A 12877-nucleotide genomic window follows, 5' to 3' on the forward strand; every position below is an offset into this window, starting at 1 on the left:
GCGTGAAAGTAGGATATAGCTAAGTCAGCTTAGGCAACATTAGTTAGTCATGACCGATCTTTCCCCCATTCCCCAATTTTTCGGCCTTGTGCCAATTTTTTCTTGAAAAATCTTGCATTTTTATTGGAAATAAATAACCATATGTTTTTTCCGTCTCAACACGGGAAGAATCTTTTGCTCTGTGTGGCTTCCAACTCGAAAACTGTCTACTGCAAATCAGTCAACTCCCAGGACTTGTGTAGAACAACGAACCATCGGAAACTGTTCTGAAACTAAACATGGCTTACACTTCTAAAAACAGTTTTTCTCCCAGTAATATAATCACATTAATTTCAAGCCACGTGTGACATTCTGTTCATAAAAGTCAGTAATCTCAAACTTCATGCTGTTCTCACGAAATCCTCATTTAGCTAATCCTGCTAATGAACAATCATTACAAGAAAACACTTACGTTGGAACGATTTAAACTAATATCCCTAACACGTAAATAAATGTTGTTTATTTCATGTTAATACAGTAATTTTGAGTTCTTTGTCAAGTGTCGTTATTTTCCGGAGTTATTTATATATTTTTATTTCATGTATGTGAAGATGTGATCTAGGTACATCTTTCTATTAATCGGTGATCTGGTTAAATTTACCTTTAACGGTCCCACGGATACGCTACTACTTTCGACTTCAATAGATTCCTGCACCTGCCACCTCAGTCCTAAAAATTAATAGATCCCAATTATGATTTGGTGGACGCCGCCTGGCGCCTCACACACTTGCATCCTTATTAATTGGTGATTCCACGGCCAGGACCTATAATTGGTTACCCCACTCCTCACCGCACTAGTCGCCATAATGTATCCACCGTATTAATTCGTTGTTTGGTTTCTGTAGCTTTCTTCCTTTGAAAGTCATGTAGTCCAAAAACGTTTCTTCTACGTTTCAGTTTAACTAAAACGTAGAAGAAACTTTTTTTTTTTAATTTTTAAATAAAGATATAAAAAAGAAAGAAAAGAAAAACTCGTGGTGTCACGTGGTAAAACCATGTGACCTAAACTGCGGTATAAAAACTTTGCCTCGTTTGTTTTTGTTATTAGTTGTACGGAGTTCGCACAGCTTTACACTTGTTCACAAGGAAAATAAGGTATGTTGATCAATGCTCCTTCTCTCTCTCTCTCTCTCTCTCTCTCTCTCTCTCTCTCTCTCTCTCTCTCTCACACACACACACACACACACTCTCTCTCACTCTCCCTCTCTCTCTTTCTCTCTCAGCACACACACACACACACACACACACACACACACACACACACATATATATATGTTTTTTTTTTTTTTTTAAAGATTATTGTTTTCGCTATACTTCCGGTTTTCCCTTTGATTTAATTGATTTTTACGGTATCTCTTGTTTATTAAATTGTTCGATGAAAATACAGAATAAGTAAACGAAGCCCCACCCTCCCATATTAAGAAGGAATTTTCTCAGTAATAACGTTATCACTTAGACAACCTATTCTTAACACATGAATCGGCAACCGGAAATAAATTGGAAACATTAATCGTAAAGATAACCGGGTTTGTATTACTGTACACATAGATTCGAAAAAGTTGTCAAAAAACAAATATAGAACAAATAAATGTTATCAAAGGCAAGATAAGTTACTTTTCTACCTAACTGGATATATTTTTTGTGTTTTTATTCAGTGTAACAGTAACATGTTTATTCAGCTCGAAAAACATGAAGTGTTTACCGATGTATTGGAAAATTCAAAATGGCAGCCGACTCTCTCTCGAAGATGGTACGTTTGGGAAAAGGTATTATAAATAATAAACTAGACAAAATACTGTTAGAAATTCGCTCAATATATGTTACCGTGACATAAGTTGACATGTATTCGGTTGTTTTCTAACAGTATTTTGTCTAGTTTATTATTTATAATACCTTTTCCCAAACGTACCCTATCCGAGAGAGAGTCGGCTGCCATTTTGAATTTTCCAATACATCGGTAAACACTGCATGTTTTTCGAGCTGAATAAACATGTTACACTGAATAAAGACACAAAAAATATATCCAGTTAGGTAGAAAAGTAACTTATCTTGCCTTTGATAACATTTATTTGTTCTATATTTGTTTTTTGACAACTTTTTCGAATCTATGTGTACAGTAATACAAACCCAGATAACCTAAAAAAAAATGATGAGGCTAAAAAACTTGTGTATTTTGTTTGTTTCTTTTATATTTTGTCATCCTTGTAATAAAACGTGGTACTGGTACAATAATTGCTTATTTTCTCGCCGTAAAATATAATCGGATCTTTTTATTCGATTCTTAACCCAGGGTGTGGCCCAATAAATATTTCGGAAGCTGGTGCATTTAGTAAAGTACATTTTGTTTGTCTTTATGGTCCCTATTTGTTTACATACACCCTCCCTTCCACGAGTGGTGTAAGAAATGACCGGATGATGGGAAGGGAATACGGCTAAAAAAAAAAAATAAATAAATAAATAAAAATAAATAAAAATAAATAAATAAAAAGAAGGGAGGGTCACTTTGAATTAGGATAAAAAATACCAGCATCTGGTAAGAGCGATAAACCCCACCTTTAAACATTTTGTTATTTTATGAAAACATTTTTAAATCGGAAGTATTAAATAGATTATATAAAATATTTGGTGCGTGCTCATAATATAATAAAATTATATATATATATATATATATATATATATATATATATATATATATATATATATATATATATATATTGTATCGGTAGTAATTATGTGTTTGTTTAAAACAAAATATATAAGTGTGTCAATGTTTAGACAGAGCCAAAATAAGTGAATTTAGTTTACAAACAAATGGATACACATAAGCATACATGTTTCAGCGAAAACCCAGTAAGGGAATCGCTTCGTCAGGCCAAGGACAACTCTGAATGTTTCAACTCAAACATTGCCTATTTATAACTAGGACTACATCATATTTAAGTGTAAAAAGGGGGAGACAGGACCTAAAGAGAAAGTATATACATTAAAATGTGATCATCCATTATGTTAATTATATTAAGTAATTAATTAAATTTTTTTTTATTATTTTCTTTAATTTATAGTGCGTCAAGTGTTTCAAGTAGAGTTTCAATATTATCAGTAAATTCCTAGTTCAGTAGGTAAGTTGTGTATAATAGGAACCCAACTTTTAAAAAAAGGGAACGGCTGTATTCAACTGTAATATGTACATCATAAGTATACTTATATATTAACATTAATATTAATCAGTTAAAATATATAGTTATGTGAATAATTCATTAGGCCACTAACGTTTAAAATAAATAGTTTACGTTTCTTGAAAAAAGTTTACGATGTAATGAATAATTAACGAAATAATGTCAGTTATATTATTCATTGTAAATGCTAACGTTTTAAAAAAAAAACCCACAAAAACTTACGTATAAAATAAATGGTTAACGTGTAAATAAATTAGTGTCCGTATAATATTACTTTTGTAAATTCTAACGTTTCAAAAATTACGTATAAAAATAGGTGATTAAAGTATAAGAATAAAATAAATTAGGCTCGATGAGGTGACCATTAAAACCTACGTTAAACGATTATTAAAAGTATAATTATGGTAAGATAACTACATTACGATTAAAGGCAAATAAAAAATAAAAAATATCTTTAGTTAAAAATTTAACTTATTAGGTATAGGGTATGATTATTTGATGTTAAAATACAAATGTTTAAAATAATTAACGTTTAGAATAGTTTCAGTATAGAATAAAATTAATTATGGGAAAAGGATAAAAGGGGCGGGGGAAACTGGAAAAACTATAAAAATATTATTTACAAACTTAGGCGTTTTATAATTTTTAAAGCGTATGTATCTGAAAATGCTTGCAGGAGATGGCCGATTCTTGTTTTATATTTAAAAGTTTGTCACTATTGAGTATATATATAGTCATCCACATACATTACTGTTTCGCTGTTTCACAGCTTATCAGTGCGGGTAAACAGGCAATTCAAGCCAGGATATATATATATATATATATATATATATATATATATATATATATACGTGTATATATATATATATACGTGTATATATATATATACGTGTATATATATATATACGTGTATATATATATATACGTGTATATATATATATATACGTGTATATATATATATACGTGTATATATATATATACGTGTATATATATATATACGTGTATATATATATATACGTGTATATATATATATATACGTGTATATATATATACGTGTATATATATATATACGTGTATATATATATACGTGTATATATATATATACGTGTATATATATATATATACGTGTATATATATACACGTGTATATATATATATACGTATATATATATATATATATATATATATATATATATATATATATATATATATATATATATATATGTATCCTGGCTTGAATTGCCTGTGTACCCGCACTGATAAGCTGTGAAACAGCGAAACAGTAATGTATGTGGATGACTATATATATACTCAATAGTGACAAACTTTTAAATATAAAACAAGAATCGGCCATCTCCTGCAAGCATTTTCAGATACATATATATATATATATATATATATATATATATATATATATATATATATATATATATATATATATAGTGTTATAATGGAATAAATCCAGAGGAAATCCGGGGATGAAAGCTCAATGTGGTAAACAGAGCAATAACATAAAATTATAACACGGAAATTACATAATTGTCGATGCAATAATTTATTTCAACCTTATGGTATTTTCAAGCATCTAAACTAGACAATTACATTTTTATACTGAAAGAAAGAAAGAAAAAGAATCGGGTCTCGACCGTCAAAAAACCAGAGGGGGTGGTAGTAGCAATCCACTTAATACATTTTATAGAGAGGGTGGGAGGGATTTTTTAAAAGAAAACAACAACAACAAAAAAAGCAACAAAAATATTATGACACTTATAAACGGCAGCTCGATGTAGCCACAGATACACACACACACACACACACACACGCAACACACATACACACACCCACACACACACACATACACACACACACGCCCCTAAATATGCACGTTCTTACACGTAAATGCCTTGACACACGTTTACTAACCTAGGAAGAAGGGGGAGAAATATACGGATATAGAGAGAAGGAAATAGAATAAACAGCGCGTAATAGAAAAAGAAGAAGAAAAAAAGAAGAGAGTGACCAACCGCTGCCATGGTATCGAAAATACATAAAATTTAGTAAGAGCCTTCAAATACCCTGGATTTAAAATAGATATAACCCCAAATTGTAAAGAAGTTAATTATCTAGATATAACTCTAGACTTAAGAAAGGGGATATACAAGCCGTTCAATAAAAATAATAACACACCATCTTATATTAATACTAGATCTAACCATCCAAGTTGCATAATTAAACAAATACCTAAAACGATTAACACTAGGATTAATAAACTTTCGGCTAATAAAGAAATTTTTGAAGCAAACAAAAAATTATACAATAGAGCACTAGAGATAAGCGGATACAGTGAAAAACTCACATATATTAAGAAGGAAAATAAGAATAAAAATAAATCTAAGAACAGAGGCCGGAAAATAATATGGTTTAATCCCCCTTACTGTCAACTATCCAACATAAACATAGGGAAAGTATTTTTGAACCTAATAGATAAGCATTTTACCATAAATAATCCACTTAGGAAGATATTTAATAGAAAAACCATTAAAATAAGTTACTCGTGCACTAAAAACATGGACAGAATAATTAGCACTCATAATAGTAAAATATTAAACAACTCTAATAGAAATAAGGTTACAGTAGACAAATGTAACTGCCAAGTGAAAAATAACTGCCCACTGGACGGTAATTGTAAAGTTGAATGCGTAGTTTATAAGGCCACGATCTACCCAGAAGATAATAACAGGGACAAAAAAGTTTACTTCGGTATCTCCGCCGGAAACTGCAAACAGCGTTTTTATGACCATAAACATTCTTTCAATAGCCCAGAACTTAAGAACAAAACTGAGTTAGATAAACAATGGTGGTTATTAAAAAATGAGAATCGATTCCCAGTGATTTCATGGTCAATCCTATGTTATTCGGATGTTCCAAACGACTTTAGGCAGAGATGCAGTTTATGCCTCGAGGAAAAAATAAGAATCCTGAAGTACGAACACAATAATCTCCTAAACAAACGAGATGAACTGATGGCCAGATGTAGACATAAATGTAAATTTAAAATAACCAATAACTCCAGATCCGACGAACAGATAATTCTTTAACGGTAAAGACACCGAATTTAACACCACTAGATTATTTACGATAAACCCTCCCACCTCACCCCACTGGCAATTATAGTGCTGTCCGGTATATACTCGATAATAACTACTTGATGATTTGTTGTCCGAAATCTAAGTTGGGTGTACTTATTCCCGAAGTACCTGTTTATCCAAATTACTTATAAATAAATGAGATAGCTTTAAGAAAATAATTTTTCTCTGCAGATAATACATTAGTTATTAAACTGATATAAGTCAAAAAGATCAAATACTACCACTAGACATTATTAGATTTAATATAAATCAACACAAAACTGTAAAATAATAACTATTTTATTTATTTCTTTATGCGTGCATGAAAGTACTTTTGTGTACGGAATGAATAAAAGTATATATTAACCGAAACTATATACGTCCTATCGAATTGGGGGCGACTAATATTGCAATTTTCTGCATCTTAATCAATTAAGAAGTGAAATATTAGTGAGCAAAATTACAACGACCGCTATAATCACCAATAAAATTAATTACATAAAAATATATAAAATATTAACTACATAAGACTCAATTTTTTGAATTCATAGTAATATATTACAACTACAATATTAAAATGTATTATAAGATAATATTTATTTCTAACTAATTTTAACATGATAACATACAGATAGTTTTAAAACTTTGTATATAAATTTTTTTTATTTTTTTTATTTATATTTTAATAAACTTACTTTCCATGACTCAATTAACTATAAGACGCGAGTATAATCTCCATTTTCTTTCCCTTATCTTTTTCAGAGATTCTAGACTAATGAAACCATATGACAGGCAGTGGTTGGTCACTCTCTCCTTTTTTTCTTCTTCTTTTTCTATTACGCGCTGTTTATTCTATTTCCTTCTCTCTATATCCGTATATTTCCCCCCCTTCTTCCTAGGTTAGTAAACGTGTGTCAAGGCATTTACGTGTAAGAACGTGCATATTTAGGGGCGTGTGTGTGTGTATGTGTGTTGCGTGTGTGTGTGTGTGTATCTGTGGCTACATCGAGCTGCCGTTTATAAGTGCCATAATATTTTTGTTGCTTTTTTTGTTGTTGTTGTTTTCTTTTAAAAAATCCCTCCCACCCTCTCTATAAAATGTATTAAGTGGATTGCTACTACCACCCCCTCTGGTTTTTTGACGGTCGAGACCCGATTCTTTTTCTTTCTTTCAGTATCAAAAATGTAATTGTCTAGTTTAGATGCTTGAAAATACCATAAGGTTGAAATAAATTATTGCATCGACAATTATGTAATTTCCGTGTTATATTTTTATATATATATATATATGATGATTGCAACGTCTTGTCAGACGAGTGCCACTCCCTCAGACATTTAAAATCCATAAGCTCAAATGCCCGAGGGAATATCTATACACAGATGATGTTACAGAGTCTTAGCTTTGTACGACAGCTAAGTCTCTCTCTCGGTTCAAAATGTTGAGATCCAGCAACAAGCAAGAGCAAGATAGCCAGCAACAAATTAAACTGCAGACCAGCTTAATGTTGGTAATGGTCTTCCGCTTTATGGTTTTTTAAATCAGAGATTTGATTCTTCTAGAAAGGTTGCCTTCACCACGGCTTACGGGAGCCCTCTCCACCCCAATACACATATACACATACACAAATATACACGGTGCTAGTTGGCCGTTGACCCAGAAAAAGAGTTCATTCGCCCTTTATATATATATATATATATATATATATATATATATATATATATATATATATATATATATAAACAGAGATGTGTGTGCCACAGACGGTTTCTGATTGGTTAATCCAATAATCACATCTCCTAAAAAACTATGGTTCCTACGTTCTTAACTTTACCATAAAATATTATGTCCTTATTTATTGTCCATCTTGGGAGGGTCTGTTTTTTCCCTAACTTGCTATTTACAAATTACAAAATTACGAAACTTACACCAGCCATCACAATCCAACCTCCGACACCACGTCCGCCATTACACCTACACCATCCTCATTATTAGTACTACTACTATTCCCAGCACACGCACACACACACACACACACACACACGCATACACACACACTCTGGCGCTAGCCGCACACACGTACACACAACACGAAAACAAACGCTGTCCTCCAAAGGACAGACTATTAGTATTACTACTATTCCCAGCACACGCGCACACACGCACACACACACACGTTCACTACCGTCCTTATGTACGTCACGTTGTTATGGCAACCAAGCCCGCTGACTTTCACACCATAAACACACACAGTAAATCTGATTTTCTTCATTTTCTCATTTTATTACTTTGGTATGTTCCCGTTTATAACACAACTTACTATTAGACAAACCCTACTGGAAACCACAATAATAAACTTTGACCAGCTTAAATTACACCAATATAATTGCCGACTGTCCACCCAACACCACTACTAAACAACACGTTCTTTTACAATCACATACACCTTTTTTATTATACTTTTTTAAACTTACTTTTTCACTTAGCACATTATCTTTAAATTTCAAACAATAACATCATCTTTCCTAGCAAAACTCCTTCTTTTTTTCAATTTTTAATACTTTTCGACTGCTTGCTATTTACAACAAAAACATTACCACTATTTTTGTACAGTACAAAATGATTTGCCAATGCTGCCAAACCATCATTCCCCTCCCCTTTACTTTTTTTTCACGGTTTCTTATTTCTATTAATTCCCTGGATAACCACTGATTGGGTACTAATTAACTATTTCATGTAGAACGCGCCCTGCAAATTTTGGCTACAACTGGTGTTCTTTTTTTATGTTTTTTTTTTGCGTTGTTCTGTTTGGTTGGCTGCATACGGGTAATGTCCAAGATCAGTACTCGGAAAATTCAAACTACCTGAAGAGGATACGGTTGGTTATAGAACGGAGTCATGGAATCAAGGCACGAAAAAATACTTTTTTTTTTTTACACTTGTATTACGAAACAAAGAAATTACTTTTAAACAAAAATTGATCCGTGTTGAAATAATAACGTTATTATTTAAAAAGCCATTCTTAACATGGGGAGGGGGTGTTTTGTACCTACTCTGTACTTTAACCTTACAATTGAATAAAAAAAAACTTTAATTAAACTTGGAAATACGATTTAAAAAAAATAGCGCGGATTAGTAAGTGCATTCGCATAAAAAAAACGCTTCTTGTATTAAAACAAATTTTATTCAAAAAAATAATTTTAACGCTTTACGACGAAAGAAATTATTTAATATAAATTATATATAAAATTTTATTTAATTATATATGTATTTAGTCTCTTAATATTTTTTGTTTCGGGGGGGGGGGGGAAGTGTTCAAACTAAATTTCGGAAATCGTAATACTGAATTTCACATGATAATGGTATCTACGTATTCCTCGTGTTTTAAGATGATTATATCCAAAAATTACGAAAATCGATAAGGTAGAAAATTTATGAAAGAAAATGAATTTGATGAAAACGATCGTAAGATACGGTTCAAAAGGGAGGTAATTTTCGATTTCAACAAGATTGCCGAAATTTTTCACCCGATTAAAGTTGTTTTTTTTTGGGGGGGGTAATAATTCGGTAATATTCAGGTAATTCCGACTACATAATTTGGAAGTTACCATTGTAAATTATTAGAATTGACCAAAAACAGTAGTAATTATTGTTTTATCTGAAAACTTTATCCACTACAAAATTTCGTTCCAATAGTGTAAAAGCACCAAATATTTGTTTTATTTGATATTATGAGTTTTTTGGGTTTTTTTTTTTATAACACAAGCGGTATTAAAATTAAAGCAATTTTTTTTTTTTTTCGTATCTTGACTCCGTTCAGTTCCGTATCCACTTCCGGTAGCTTGATTTTTTTTCCGAGCACTGATCTTGGACATTACCAGCATACGAATACAAAAGTAGGTGATTGGTTGTTATGGTTTTAAAAACTACCCCCCCCCCCTCCATCACATACGCAAAAAAGTAAAGTTGAAAAGACGTCCTTAAAATATAAATGGATTCATTTGTTGATCTGTGACGAAAATTATGTACCTATGCAGAATATGGACCATGTTGCAATGCTAACGTTATTTAGGGTGCTTCTACACTTTATCGCCGAAACTGGAGACGCTATTTTATTTCGAGCACCTGCCGATTAGAATGGTCGAAGTTAGAAATAGCAAAAAAATTAAACTAGATATTAATTACTTCTGGAAAGAACTATGAAAAAAAAAGGTAAATAACGTGAAAGAGAACATATATCGATAATTGTTTAATTTGAAATGTTTCGATTTAATGAAAACGGGAAAGTTTTTCATTTAATTTTAGGTTAATTGCTTCTTTCCGGAAGCAATCGTTCTCCAGTTTAATTTTTTTGTTATTTATTTTATGCTTCGGCCATAGTTTAAAATACTGATTTCTCCCTTGGATTTTAACGGCAGGTGCACGAAATAAAATGGTGTCTCCAGTTTCGGCGATAAAGTGTACAAGTACTTTATTAAGAAACCCAATCTTATGATGGGGGGGGGTAACTATTCTGTACTTTCACCTAACAATAAACGAAAGAGACCCTAAAAATTTAACTTAAGCCCTATCCAAAAACAGCATGGTCTGTATTCTGCACAAGTACCGAAAATAATAAAACCAATTAACACGGGGAGGGGTAATTGACCCTAACCTTAATCACATTTGTTGAATCTAATGTCTGTACTTCAGCTGGGCCATTTCCGCTCTATTATGTAAATGGCAATCATTCAGGTCAATACGAGTCCTAATCTGTAGTATTAACATTATATATATCTATATGTATATCTAGAAAAGTGACATTTTGTGTGCATCTGTGTGTGTTCCCTACTAAACTACTGTCAATTTTCGGTCTAGAAACTCGAGAGTTGATATAAGGGATATTGAGATTTGGCAAAATCTTTTTAATCGGTTTTCAGACAGAAATTTGGCTGTCAAAGTTCAACGATTTGACCTTTGAAAACTCTAATACTCCTCCGCCAATTTTGGGTCTAAACACTTTGAAATTTTAGATGTAGATTACCTGGACATGAGTCAAACTTATATATATATATATATATATATATATATATATATATATGTATATATATATATATGCACATAAAGTTATAAACAGAACATAGGTCCCGAGCAAAGCCGGGTTTAAGTGCTAGTATATATATATATATATATATATATATATATATATATATATATATATATATATATATATATAACTGTATATATATATATAACTGTATATATATATATATATATATATATAACTGTATATATATATATAACTGTATATATATATATATATATATATAACTGTATATATATATATAACTGTATATATATATATATATAACTGTATATATATATATATATAACTGTATATATATATATATATAACTGTATATATATATATATATATATAACTGTATATATATATATATATATATATATATAACTGTATATATATATATATATATATAACTGTATATATATATATATATATATAACTGTATATATATATATATATATAACTGTATATATATATGTATATATATATAGATATATAACTGTATATATATATATATATATATATATAACTGTATATATATATATATATATATAACTGTATATATATATATATATATATATATAACTGTATATATATATGTATATACATATACATATGTATAGTATATATATATATATATATATATATATATATGTATATGTGTAGGTATATGGTGACTGCCACTTCTTTACAGAAGACGGCCAACCCTCACGATACGATGGCGTGTGACTGAGTCCGCATATGATTCCACATAGCCCCACCCGGCCTGCACAGTTTGCCGCATATTCTGCAGGATAACCTTGTTGGTGACCGCCCTCCTCCCTCCCGTGCTCCCAGTTCATGTCCCGCGTGCGTAGTTCCGTGACTCTTGAGGCCTGCCTTTGACAGGCATACCCTGCCGCATATCCCGCACGAGTACGCGGGGTCGAGATCAAAGTCCTCTGTATCCTCTCGCTTTCGTAAGGCTCAAAACCTCAAAATTCTCACATCCCGCGTAGACGTAGCGCCTCCAACTTTCCCGGTCTTGAGCTATCTCTTCCCACCTTGTTATTTCTATGCCAAGTGCCCGCAGGTTTCCCTTAACTACATCTTTGTACTTTTCCGAGGTTTGTGATTGGGTCGTTTTCCACATTCAAGCTCCCCATAGAACAATTGCTTAGGTATCCTATAATCCTCCATTCTCACTACGTGACCCACCCATCGAGTCTGGTTTCGAAGGACTCGAGCCTCTATGCTGAATGTGCTCGCCTTCTTGAGCACCTCTTCATCGGACAAGAGAGCTTGTTTGGTGACATTAAATATCCTGCGTAGGCATGTCTGGTGGAATCTTTCCAGAGCCTTGATATGACAGCGATATGTCGTCCATGTTTCCGAGGCATATAGGAGGACAGGTAGTACACAAGTCTCGTATACTTTATCTTTGTTTTGAAGGTCAGGGCTCTGTCTGCCCACACTCGTTTTTCGAGATTACC

The 12877-nt window shown here is 31.7% G+C and overlaps 1 protein-coding gene across 3 annotated transcripts in view; it reads left to right on the forward strand.

Moving 5' to 3' along the window:
* Positions 1-829: 829 nt before the first annotated feature.
* Positions 830-12877, forward strand: part of LOC145297755 (von Willebrand factor A domain-containing protein 5A-like) — a 32533-nt gene continuing 20485 nt past the window's right edge. Inside the window, exons 1-2 of one of the 3 annotated variants that reach the window (XM_080143997.1) lie at positions 1058-1134; positions 7105-7140. The gene's annotated coding sequence lies outside the window, so the exon portion shown is untranslated. Of the gene's footprint in view, positions 1135-7104; positions 7141-12877 lie in introns of all 3 variants that reach the window. The other 2 variants (XM_080143996.1, XM_080143995.1) reach the window with 2 other exon arrangements.

This window comes from Euprymna scolopes, chromosome 18, assembly GCF_053919585.1.
Source record: "Euprymna scolopes isolate OS-2025 chromosome 18, ASM5391958v1, whole genome shotgun sequence".
Taxonomy (NCBI): Eukaryota; Metazoa; Mollusca; class Cephalopoda; order Sepiida; family Sepiolidae; genus Euprymna; species Euprymna scolopes.